The 12,216-nt window shown below is 48.7% G+C and overlaps 1 protein-coding gene across 1 annotated transcript in view; it reads left to right on the plus strand.

The window, feature by feature from the left end:
- LOC149339356 (irregular chiasm C-roughest protein-like) overlaps positions 1 to 12,216 on the plus strand; it is a 358,742-nt gene that overhangs the window by 63,161 nt on the left and 283,365 nt on the right. Inside the window, exon 2 of the mRNA XM_089548107.1 lies at positions 6,875 to 6,917. The gene's annotated coding sequence lies outside the window, so the exon portion shown is untranslated. The remainder of the gene's footprint in view (positions 1 to 6,874; positions 6,918 to 12,216) is intronic.

Consider the following 12,216-nt stretch of genomic DNA (forward strand, 5'->3'; position numbering starts at 1 on the left):
GAAGCTCGCGAGGGAGAAGTGAGGCTGCTTGCCGCTGACCGGTTGTAACGAGCCGACCAATTTTTTTTATATACATTGTGTCATATTTTGCCTCCGAGTTCGGTCGCTGGCAGCAGCGTCATCGCAGCTTTTCGCTTGTGGAATAGTCGGGGACCTGAGCCGCCTTCGACCTAGCATCGGCTTCGGGGGGAAAAGACATATCCATCCCATCTTCCTATATACCCCCGAACCTGGGGAGAACCAAAGGCGCCCGTGACTAAACCTGAAGCCACGAGTTCTGACTAGAGCCGTTTTGCCGCTTCGGCTCTGGACCTGCCCCTCAAAACGCGCCGAGCAGGGATTCCTTTTGTCCTGCTCTCTTATCCTTTTGTTTGCTTTTTCGTCTCCAGTTTCCCCCTCACCGCATCCCTCAAGCACTGTCTCCCCGACCCGCCCATTCCTGCAGCTGCGCTGTTCATCCGACAGGCGGCGCGCGCGGCGGTCTCTTTCTTTCATTTTTTCTTCACCTTTCTCTACAACCGCGCTTTGCGGCAGATGAACGCCGGAATGAAATGGCTTACGCCGCAATCTCCAGTTACCGCGGAGCATGTAATGTCGCGCTTCCTCCCACTCTGCGCTCTCGTTCCCTCCCCGTATATATGTTCTTATGTATCATTCCTTTCTTTTTCTTGTCTTCGTTTTTTTATTGCCCCCCTTATTGCTGTCCTCGCAGTTGGAGGCGATTATCTCTTGTCGCCTTTGCCCGCCTCGCTTCTTAAATCCGGCGTCTCCGTCGTGTCGGGCCGATTTTGTAGTTTCCTTTAGTGCTCCTGCTTGGATTGTATCTAATTTCAGACATCCGAGGGAAGTGCCTTCATTTCTTATTTCCTTTTGGTCGGAGGGTCTCGACCGCTAACTTGACACTGCCGCTGCTCTTTACTTGGAGGTCTTCGAGAGAGAAACGACGCATTCCAGGAACGGCTTCCAAGTTTTGCTGGGGATGTTTTTCTGCGTTATTGGACGTCACGGGCAATAGCGGCGTCGTACAAATTCGCCTCCAACTCTTCTTTGGCTGCCTGTCCCTCTACTTGTGAGGCCTCGGGGTAGGCAGGCTTGTTGTTGGTAATTTGACGCGAAAACGTCGACGAAAGTCAACGAGGCGTGATAGTCAACATTTGTTCAGAAAGCTAGTTGTTCCTGGCCTAGGGATTCACTTTATGCTTACTTCGTGAGCAATATGTGGCCGGAGGCGAAACAAATGTCTGGATTGAAATTGTACTGTAGTTTCGTGCGCATCAATCTTGGCAATTTTCGTCTTTACCAACGTTATTAAAACGCACTCCGTAGGGCGTGATTAAGACAGGGTGCAGTTGACATAGCGAAATGAGCTTCCTGCGTTTCCGCTTTGGGTAACGTTTGCTTGGGCAAACGTTTTGGAAATTAAATTCGCCGATCATTTATCTCCTGCGCTGTCCACTTGAACGTTACGATGGGACACGGATTGCAGTGACGACGTTTGAAATACGTCGCGTTTTTTTTTCTCGCGCACTTGCCTCAGTTTTTTTTTTTTAAGTGCGCCTCGTCGAGCTCTAGATCAGCATGTCCCTGCCTGACCCACTTTCAGGTGGTCGTACATTTTTCAAAAAGCGCCAAATGCGATAAATTACGCGAATTTTCTTAAATACAATTTTGATAATGTTAACACTGCAGTGAAGATCATTAAATCGGCAGCGGAGGGTTTCTGTACTCCTATAACGCACTGCTACGAACATATCAGATGAGGAGTTCAGAATATTTGTTCATTGTTGACAAGGTGCTGGCAGGCTTGCTTGATTTGAGCTGGCTGCAAGCAGTCTAGCTTCTTCTACTACTCACTTTGGCCGAGCAGTTCGTTTGTAGATAAGTAGTAATGTTAGTATTATGAAATTTTCGTTAGCGAATTCATGATCGTACCGAAACGTAGAAAAATGAGGACAATGATAAATGTAACTAATAGGGTAGAAATGCGTAACCATTACACGTATTCTATTTCTCTTATACGTGTTTGTGTTTTCTTTAGTTAGCGAATGACTGATAGAGAGACATTTATAGTTAACTGAGAAGAATTTCGTTGTTTGTTCAAAGCGTTGGAATCATGTGCGAAGACCAGTAACCGTCCAATTCTTATTGCGCCTGTAGTTCGCGGTGCATTTTGACCTCTATTGCTTCGTCATCACTGAAGTGGCGGCTTGCATACTAGACTCACGACTGTGGTCCATCCAGAAGTGCATGCGTTAGTTAGCATTACTATCTCTAACCTCTTAATCTCTCTCTCTTAATCTTACCTATTAATCTTAAAGCGTAGAAATTGTATGAGCGTACTGAAGCGAAACTGCCACCACTGCTGCGCCGAGCGGTCTTGCTTTCCTGCATCCGTATCGGCGTGAAGTCGGAATCGATTTTTCTGCCCTAAGTTCAGCATCGGCAGGAACAGACCAGCATAACTGGTCACGGGCGAAATTATTGAGAGCGCCACAGCGCGAGCGAGACGAGGAAATCAGCCCAATTAACCAGAGCCCGTGACCCATGACGACGCGACCAGGGCGAGCAAGAGGACGATCGAGACGCTGGAGCTGCCGGGATTCGCGCAGAATGAGCAAAGGAGAGAGGAGGAGGAGCAAATGAGAAGGGCGAGTGTGCGAGATTCGTGCTAGCCCCGTCGCAGGCCGCTGCAGGGTACAAGTGCCCCCTAGGAGGAAGAGGAAGAACAGAGGCGAAAGAGAAGAAGAAAAGGGTGGTCCAGAAAACAAAGCAAAGACCGGGTTCCGCGCCCTGAGAGGAGCAAACGGGCTCAGGGAGCGATTCAATCGAATTCTTGGAGCCGGCAGAGAGCGCTGGCAACGACGGCGGCACTCCTGCTGTGCCGCGCATTCTTCGGTATGCAAGTCTCGAAAGACCGCGAGTTTTCTGAAGAGGGTAGGAAGAACGAAAGAGAGAGTCCGCCGATCCCTGCGCTCTGTTCCTCTTCCCTTTTTCTTCTTCTTCTTCTTCTTTCTTTCCTCATCTTCCTGGGGAAGAGACGAACCATGAGGGAAGAAGTACCAAAAAGTTAACTGGAAAAGGAAGGGATAGATTGAAGGGAGGGTTAGAGTTTGGGTGTTGCGAATCCCTACGCTTTACCTCTTTCCCTTCTTTCATTGTCTTCGTGGGGAAGAACTGAACCGAGAGGGAAGATGTGTGCAAAATGGGGAACAGGAAAGGGAAGTTATAGGCGGAAGGAAGAAAGAGAAAGGGAGAGCGTGGGAGAGTGGGTGGTGCGGAAGAGTCCTGTGGGCGTGTGGAACTACGACGGCGGCGGCGGCAGGCACGCCATATACCGGCGCCGCCGCCTCTGGCTGCGGCGCAGCCGAGTCGTTAAGTAGAAAGCGGCGCAGCGAAAGCAACAAAAGTACATACGCATATTGTTTGCCGCGCGTCGCTTTCTCGGCGCGTGCTTCCAACTTTCCCGCGGCACGCACACCCTTTCGCCTCCCGCTGCTCCCTCTCCCTTCTTCTCCCCTCTCTTCCCCTTCTGGCCGCTCCATTCACCTCCGGGCAAGATTCTCCTTTGCAGCGCTCCCCCCATTTCGCACAGATGACTTACTTTGTATTCAGGTTGCAGAGGCACGAAAGGAGTTGAGGTAGGCTCTATATCTAGCGCTGTGAGGCGGCGGCCGCCCGGCGATGAAGAAGAGGGAAAGGAGGTTGGCGTATAAGATCGTTCTCGCGATTTTCCTGCCTTTCCTTCTTTTCCGCCGTCTCGGCCTTATTCAGTACAATGCCGGAGTAAGTACTTTTCGACTACGGCTAGGGGCTAACGCCATTGGTACGGCGCGCGAGCCTGGCTTCTTTACCTCGTTTATTGTTATTGTCTCTCTTTTTTTTTCAATTTGTTGCTACTATCTTCGTCTCTTCAATCGCCGCGGCGTCGTTTGTTCTTCTTCGGAATGTTTAGAGCCTTGCAAAAGCCGGGCAACTGAGGGCGCGATTGAAAAGTGATTTGCTGCGTAGAGGCCCGTACGGTGTGGCAACTGGCTTCTCTCTCGATTTGCTTCTCCGCGCATGTTTTGCTTGTCTGCACGTAGTCGCTGGAGTACAGGTATTCAGGTCCCTCTCGTCGATAGTGCATACGTTAAATTCGACTACAAAACACAGCTCTTGAGAGATGATATTTTATCGGGGTAACTGTGTATAAGATTTCAAGAGTGGTAAACGGCGTTAGCCTCAGAGTAATACGTCGCAACAGGCAATTATCATGTTCATATGCGCAGGATTTCTCGATAGATAAATACAGAACAGATTGGGGGTGATGCGAGGCAGGCACCATAGGAGTTGGCAATTTATGCTGCGCATGTAGTCATAGGTTGTTCTGTTTATTTCTAGGTACAACACATATACGGACTGCAATACGGGTACCAGTGGGAAGCTAAGCGCTGATGAAACACCTATTACGCACTCCTTAGGCTTCAGATAGCACTAGACTATTATGGTCATTACACTCACCTAAGTCACAGATCAATGGGTGGATAAGTTTGGTGCCGTCTTGATTCTTCTGAGCTGTCAACTTAGTTAATTACAAAGTTTTGCCGATTCCGCATTGCGATTAAAAGCGTACCTTAGTCTGTCGGAAAACGGTACGTAATGAAAGGGAGAGAACAAACAAGTAAATAAATTGCATCGCAGCTGGGAACCACAGTTACCAAAGTGCGTACCTGAGCAGTGTAACACAATGACACAAACAGCTTAACAAACCTCAAAACATGTACGACTGGTTAGCTTAATGGAACATAATTTCGATGCCCAGGTTTCCGGCAATGGACAACGTACGGAAGCGACGGCATTTGGAAGCATTTGCATATGTTCGGCGAAACCTTACGGACTCCAACTTGCACGCGTTTGTTTGTTGTGCGAAAAAGTAAAAAAAAAAAAAGTTAAACCTTAACGTAATGGGATGGCAACGACAGCGATGGCCTTGTGGTAGAGCGTCCGCCTCGAATTCGGGAGGGGCTGGGTTCGATCCCCAGTTCCACCGGGTACCCACGTTTTTTCTAATAGGTACAAGATTTCTCGGCTTTTTTGGGGTGAACTGCTTGGGAAAAAAGGGTCTTGTACTAAACTGTTGCGTTGACGGGCCAGTGATTCGTTCCGCCGTCAAGCAACCCTAAATCCTCCTCATGCGATGAAAGCCCAGTTGTGTCCTTTTTCCCGGCTCACACAGTGGTGGGATTTGAAGGCGCGGGCTCCTTTCCCACGCCATGCACCCCGAAAAGTCGAGCACCAGGCCGGGGAATGGCTAGTACCCATTTGAGGAAACTGGTGGGTACACAACGTCAGTGGGAGTCGAACCCACAACCTCCCATAGCCGAGACCGGTGCATGCTCTACCACGAGGGAATTAACTTTTTCGCAGCAAGTGTTAATTCCCTACTTTTCTGGCATGTACAGTCATGGCACTGCTTTGCTTCTATGTAATACGGCGAGCCTGTAGTTCAGTGCGTCGATCAACGATATTTAGGCTGTGGTCTTTAGAAGCCGCAGCGACGGCATATTCGTATATCAGGCTAATATTGCGCTGCCAGAGCCTCCTCGCGGAGAAGCTGTTCGCGGCTGCACCGCGCCAGTTGCTAACTGTGCACTGATGCACCGTCAAAAGTACAGGAGCCTACAGGAGTAATTCTTACGGCTCGTTCCGAGTGGCTGAAAAACCTTCATAGTACGCTCCTGGGGCCTTCAGGGCTTGAAACCTCCGCGCTGAAAATAATTTATGAGCAAGCAAGCTTCCTTGCAGAAACAGGGCGTGAAAGAAATAATTCAGGGTCCAGAGCCGAAAATTTTTCAAGCTACAATCTACCTTCCTCGTCGTAAACATGCTGAATTTTTAAATTGACACAGTGCGTCTTGCGCTGCTCCTAAGCCGTTATTTTCCACTTCATTTGCACACCTATTTGTTGAATGGGCGACGGCTGTGCGTACGAGCTCTTTTTTCCCTTTCCAGCTAGCACGAAGAATGTGTTTTGTTACCTTTCATTTGTCATGAACGGGTTCTCATTGTCGTATACTTTTTCTTTTCTACACGATCATTCTTTCATTTTCTCGTGTTCTGGCTTTCCAACAATAATTACTAAACAGGTTTCCTTTTATATAGCCTTCTAGGAAAATTAGCTGTGCGAGTGTAACAGCAGTTCCCAAGTACTCAGCATACACATCGCGTCATAAGTTTATGAATCCAGACCTAAAGTAGTAATTTACTTTGCATCCGGAGGGTACTGCACGACATGAGTATATAATTGCTAATCTGCGTGCAAATGCGACGAAGGTGTTTTCTTCCCACAATACTGCGTTCCATTAACTTTTGCTTGCGGGCGTGCGTACTAAGCGTCATTTGGCCTGCCGCAAACAGCGGGTACTTGAACTTGTGTGTTTATGCATGTGTGTGTAGTGTGTGTGTGTGTGTGGGGGGGGGGGGGGTGCTTGCGTGTTCGTGAGTGAACATATGTGTTGTTGTTCTACACGTGTACAGGTGGAATCAAAATTAACAATAACAGCTTATTAGCATGTAATAGACTATTTGCCCCCAAATACGAGTGAGCAGCAGTTTGTGTTTTTTTAGTTTTTTGAGTAGTTTTCATCTAGATGCACTATCTCTTTAGTGCCTTTTTGAGTTGTGTGCAGAAGTAAATACATAACTTTGGCTCTTGAATTCCGGCTAATGTGTGTTTTGTTTCATATTTCTCGTAGTTGTTCATTCTCACTCCTCTTTCGCTCACCTTATTCCCCAATACGAGTTGTGCATCTGAATTTATTAGTGGCCTTTTCGTACAAAGGTCTACTATACAAACATTGACGCTAATGTATATGTATTTCGTTTTCCTCTCTAGTGCGCAAGCGAGGGAGTGCGCAGTCTGCGGTGTGCCTGAACCTGTAAGTGCGTGCATTTTCTTTTACTTCTGTTGAGCCCTGTCCGTAATTGGTTGCCTAAATGGGCGTAGGTAACGCTAGTTTTCCCTGAGCTCTTCTTTTTTCGTATTTTTGTTTTGCTTAGATAATCAGCGCTGCTTCCAGCTTCCTGATAGCGCCTTAATAAGACATGTTAGCGATGGATTAAAATTGTGGCTCATCAGATTAACCATCGATAACCAATTCGTTGTTTACTTGGCATCTCTGATATTTTCAGAGCACTCCGTGCTCTCTGCTTACTGAGTGGTCTTTATTAATGTTTAGAAATGTTAATTTAAAGAAAGAGGTTGGTAGAGGATTAAGTGCGGCAATACGCTCGCCCCAGTGCAGCCATGCAGAATGCATGCCTGTAATTTAAATAAATACGCGGTGGTAAGCGCCGACTTTCACCAGTTTTTATGTAGCGTATAACTTTGTTTCTATTAAGCCATCTAAGATCAGAAATCTCAATAACCTTTGTATGAAAGTTACTCGTAGATAATGTGACATTCTAATATACTGTAGACGCATACGATCCAAGTCACCCACACATAATGTCCATTATAATATACAATAGATGTATACGACTGCAAAATGCAAGAGTAGCTGAAATGCTTCGCACAAAGAGTAGAAAAACAAAAACGCCATCAAAATTGAAGAGTAGAAAGTGTGCTTGTTTTGTGGATTCGGTTAATGAAGGCACGCATTTCATCACATGTTGTGCTGACATAAATAAATAAATAATTTGTTTTTCTCATTGCGTGTATGGCCAGCTGTTTGTCCATCTTGTCCCGCTATAGACGACAGATAACAGCCTAACGCACTGCCCCGCATTTGTCGAGCCATGAAAACATCAAACAGGCAGAGCTGTTTGCCGCGCCGCTGAGAGGAACACGGGGAGAAAAAACAGAAATGCCTTCAGTAAACAGGACTATCGCGGCGCCCCTTAAAGAAACATCTGCGTCGCAGTAAACGCTTTGGAGCGTGGCGTGCTTCAAGGAAGAAGCATGACTTTTCAAGCACGGGACGAAGAGGAGGCTGTACGTTTCAATTAGTCGGAGCGGTGCGCACAGTTAAGCAAAACAAGCGTGGAAGGAAGGAAGAAAGGAATGGACAAATAAAATCCTCGAAGAAACGCAGGGAGGCCCGGCGCGGCGATAAGGGACGATGGATGGGCTCCTGTTGACGTTAGGCACGAATTCTGTTTATGCCGGCGCTTGTATCGAAATGAGCCATCCGCCGAGGGGTGGAGTCGTTGCGGGTGCGTGGCTGCGCCTATCTGTTCTTCGCAATTTCAATCGAGCGGCTCCCGAGCCGCCCGCGATACAGCGTGTAAGACACGTCAGTAATAAAAACGCGCGCCGTTGGTCCGGGCCCCGCAGATAAGACGCTCGTTTCTTGACGTAACTGCAGACACGCCCGTGCAGGTGCATTAAGGATCTCTCTCTACGAGAACACCGCCGCACGCTTATCACATTCTCAGGTGCATGGGACATTTTAGGAGGAGTGGGCTTGGCTCCTTCTTTGCTGCCTCGCTCTTAATTTTTATGTCGTTTCGGGACGTCCCGCCGCCGGAGAGAGTGCGATTAGTTTAAAAGCGTGTGTGCTGTAGAGCTGCAGAGGAAGGCAGGGTGAAATAAACTGCTGCACAGAGAAGTAGATAAAGGTCGGTCGGGTGAGGCTTGAATGACTGTGTACCCGGATTTTATCATCCGACCGATATGGTAGCGTTCGCTACACCTGGAAGTTTGCCTATGCGGTACAAGATGGTGCTTATCTGAAACCTTACAAATCGACGCGCTGGTTTGAGGTGTATTTACAGATACAAGTGTTATTTGACGAACAGCGAGTGGGAAGACAATTCTCAAGGGAGAGTTGAATGAACTTGCAGCAGACGATGATTTAAGGCTACGAGTTTTGTTCAAACGTACAAATAGCCCTTCAGTTCCCAGTGCTCAGCGATTATCAGTATGTCGATTTGAGATGCGCCCCTTATAGTGGTTTACTGGGTTTTAATTTTATAGTACATATAATAGCAGTAAAAGAGAACGGGGTGAAGGGGAGACAGCAAAAAAAAAAGAAAAACGCGTTGCAGTGAACTTTACTGGCGGGTGGGGTCTAATAAACTTAGCTTGACTTGCCACCAACCTGATCAAACTTGGGCTAAATAAACTTAACAACAGGCGAAGTTTATCGAGCGCACGCTTACACACGGAGGCGGATGGCTTAAAGACCGACCTACCATAAATTCCAAGGTGGAGCGCCGTGTGCATAAAGTCGTTAACGCAAATAAACTTGCTCCGGGTGTTATGCCACCGCGCGGCTGTAGAACACGATTATATATTTCTGCCTAGCGCTATCTTCCATCTAAACTGCGCTCAAGTCAGACCTCTGGCCTATGTTTTAGCGCAGTCTTAGGGCTGCGCCTGACCTCCTGACTTACCGCAAAGTAGATTGCAGCCTCTCTGGGGGATCGCCTTACCTCTCCGACGGGCCTGCAAGAAGGGAAAAAGGGAATGAGCGGTGAGCCGAGAGGAGCTGGATGGAGATAACTCGGCGGACGCGCCGCAAAAACAGACGTGTGCAGGGGCGCGAGCAGCATTGCGCAACAAGCCAACAGTCGGGTATTCTGCACCAGAGGTTCTGGACCAGGGGTTGGCGTTGTGGAGAGGAGGGGGGATGTCTCGCGTAATAAAGAGCCTGCCTGGCTGCGGCCGCCTCTGCAGACGCGTTATCGCGCCATAATGCCGTGTTGCTCGCTTGCGCACCGCAAGCCGACGCCAGCTCGGAAGCGCTCATTAAACACGTCGTCGCGATACGGCGTAGATTAGGGCCTATTCAAGCGCGGCGTCGCCGCCACCAGCGCCTCGAGAACGCTGGCCGGCGACACTGCGGAGGTGCCGATAAGGAAAGCTTCCCGACGCATCGGACGCCTCCCTCGACCCGTCTCTCCCTCCTTTCTTCCCCACGCCCCCTTCCTGTCTCCTCCCAACACCCCCCAACCAACACGCACTCAGCGTGCTCTGGCACTTGCCCAGGGCTTGGCTTGGCTCGGCTGTACTTGGCTTGGCTCGCGCTCCCTTCATTGCGCGCACGAGCTCGGTAGCGCGCCCTGCTATCGGGTTTGTCGGAGTTAATTAAAAGTTGCAGAATTTACCCAAGCATTCGAGGAGAAGACCTTGGCTATATCGCCCATCGCGCTTCCAGAGTCTTTCATATACCTCCACTCCCCCCCCCCCTTAACCTCTTCCCCCCTACCCTGCTTCACATACACCCGCGCACACTTCTGCAGTCGCTTGCGCCCCCCTCGTCATCGCGTCGCTGCGGTGCGCTGTGCCCTCCTTTCAGGCTTTCGTAACGAAGCCCTCTGGAGTCCGCGAGGTGAAAAGTACTCGCGTTTCGAGTGTGGTCTCCAGCGGCGCAGAGCCCTCGTTTCCCATTGCCGCCGCGAAATAAATGAACTGTTGGAATGCGAGCGATAGCGGCTGCATCGTATCTGAGCTCGTGTTGTGTGCGCTCGATTTTGCTCCGTTGTTTTACGGTCGGGCACGTTTTGCGAGTGCGCAAGCACAGAAGGCCTGCTTTCTGTAAACCCGAAGCGTATAAATATTTCACTCTGAAAGTTGAACAGTTGCAGGCGCCACACATCTCACTCCTCTATTGCTCCAGCGTGTGTACAGCGTATAGATGGTTCAGCTTTTTCAGCGTATCGGAAAGGCAGCTTTTTCACAAAGTGGAAAGGAGGAAAACAGTCATCGCCAGTGGCGGAAAACCGTCCAGTGTGAGGCCCTCGAGCTCTCCTCGTGACTTCATGACTTCGAAGCTGTTCACGAGGTGCGACCAGAACTTGTCGTCGTCGAGGTAATCTCTGATGCGACTCAACTTGTCGCGTTCCGCCCACGAGTCAGCGGCTGCTTTGACATCGAAGAGGCGAAGATATTTTTAGACTGGCCCGTCGCCTGGCGTCGTGGAGTACTGGGGGTTGCTGGGTGGCTTTGTAAATGCGGACATGACTTGATAGGATCCTGTCTGCTTACGTGACGTGGAGCAGATGCGATGTTGTTGTTTTTGTTGTTGCTGCCGCTGAAGGAGTGGCACATGTTAAGAGAATGCCATTTTTATTTCCACCACTTTGTCTACCTCTTCTACGCCTCATGCGTCGCATAGATTTTGCTGTTCACTGAATCCATCATGCCGTTCATGTATGCCTTTTTGTAAAACCAGTAACAAGAAATTCTTTTCTGTGGTATCAGTTACCGTCCGTCAAATCCACGACTGGTTCAAAGGTGTGATGTCGAAGCACGAGATCTGTCTCCGTATTTGTAAAGATCCACGATATATGTTATTTAATTGATTTTCGGTCTTATGCCAACAGCGTATCAGACGTTTGTGCTTGCAGAATAGTAGTGTGAAGATATTTTTTTAACGACTGAGTCTAGCAAACCGTAACAGGAGTGCCATAAGATATTCTAGTTTATCTAATAAACCGGTTCCACCTGTTTACGTTGTCTGCTTGCCTGCTATGCTTGTTCTGTGTATTCAACCGTTAGCATTGCGCGTTACCCTGAAGTTGTGAAATAGTGGCTGACATCTCACTACCAAATTCCTTTCGAAGCTGATGCAGGCGAAATGCTAGAGGCCCTAGTACTGCGCGATGTCAGCGAACGTTAAAGATCTCCAGGTAGAATTGAAACTATCCGGAGTCTTCACTACGGCGTCCTTCATAATCTGAGCTGCTTTGGGACTTTAAACCCCATAAACCAAATAATTTTCAAGCTGATAAATTTTAAATATTCAACTTAACGACCTAAATTCATTGTGATCGCCGTTGCGCAGTTCATACATAACCTTGACATAGTGGCTACGCGAATGTCGGTGTGAAGACGCTGAATTAGTACGAGGAGACGATTTCCACTGATTCTACGTAATCTCAGCCTTCTTACACCGATATATGTACACCCCCCGTCAAAAGTATACGGCCCCAAGGGGTTTGCTTGGGAAGCCTGCTACTTGCCTCGTTATGCATCCTCAGCGACCGTAACCTCTCGAATGAGGAATGGCATCGCGTCCTCAATCCTGCCAAACTTTGGACTGCTAGATATGCTAGGGAGCCCCGCTAAATTCCTTAGAGTCAAACCCCTTGGGCTGTATACTTTTGACGGAGACTGTACGTTTCATTCATGGCTACGGAACAGCTTGGTTTGTGTAGCTCCCAAATTTTTCGTCTATTCTTTCGAGGCAAAGTCTGCACAGTGTTGCTCATAAGCTGGCGCGGAATGCGTTT

The sequence above is a fragment of the Amblyomma mixtum genome, chromosome 6 (genome assembly GCF_055824585.1).
Source record: "Amblyomma mixtum isolate Tamu chromosome 6, ASM5582458v1, whole genome shotgun sequence".
Taxonomy (NCBI): Eukaryota; Metazoa; Arthropoda; class Arachnida; order Ixodida; family Ixodidae; genus Amblyomma; species Amblyomma mixtum.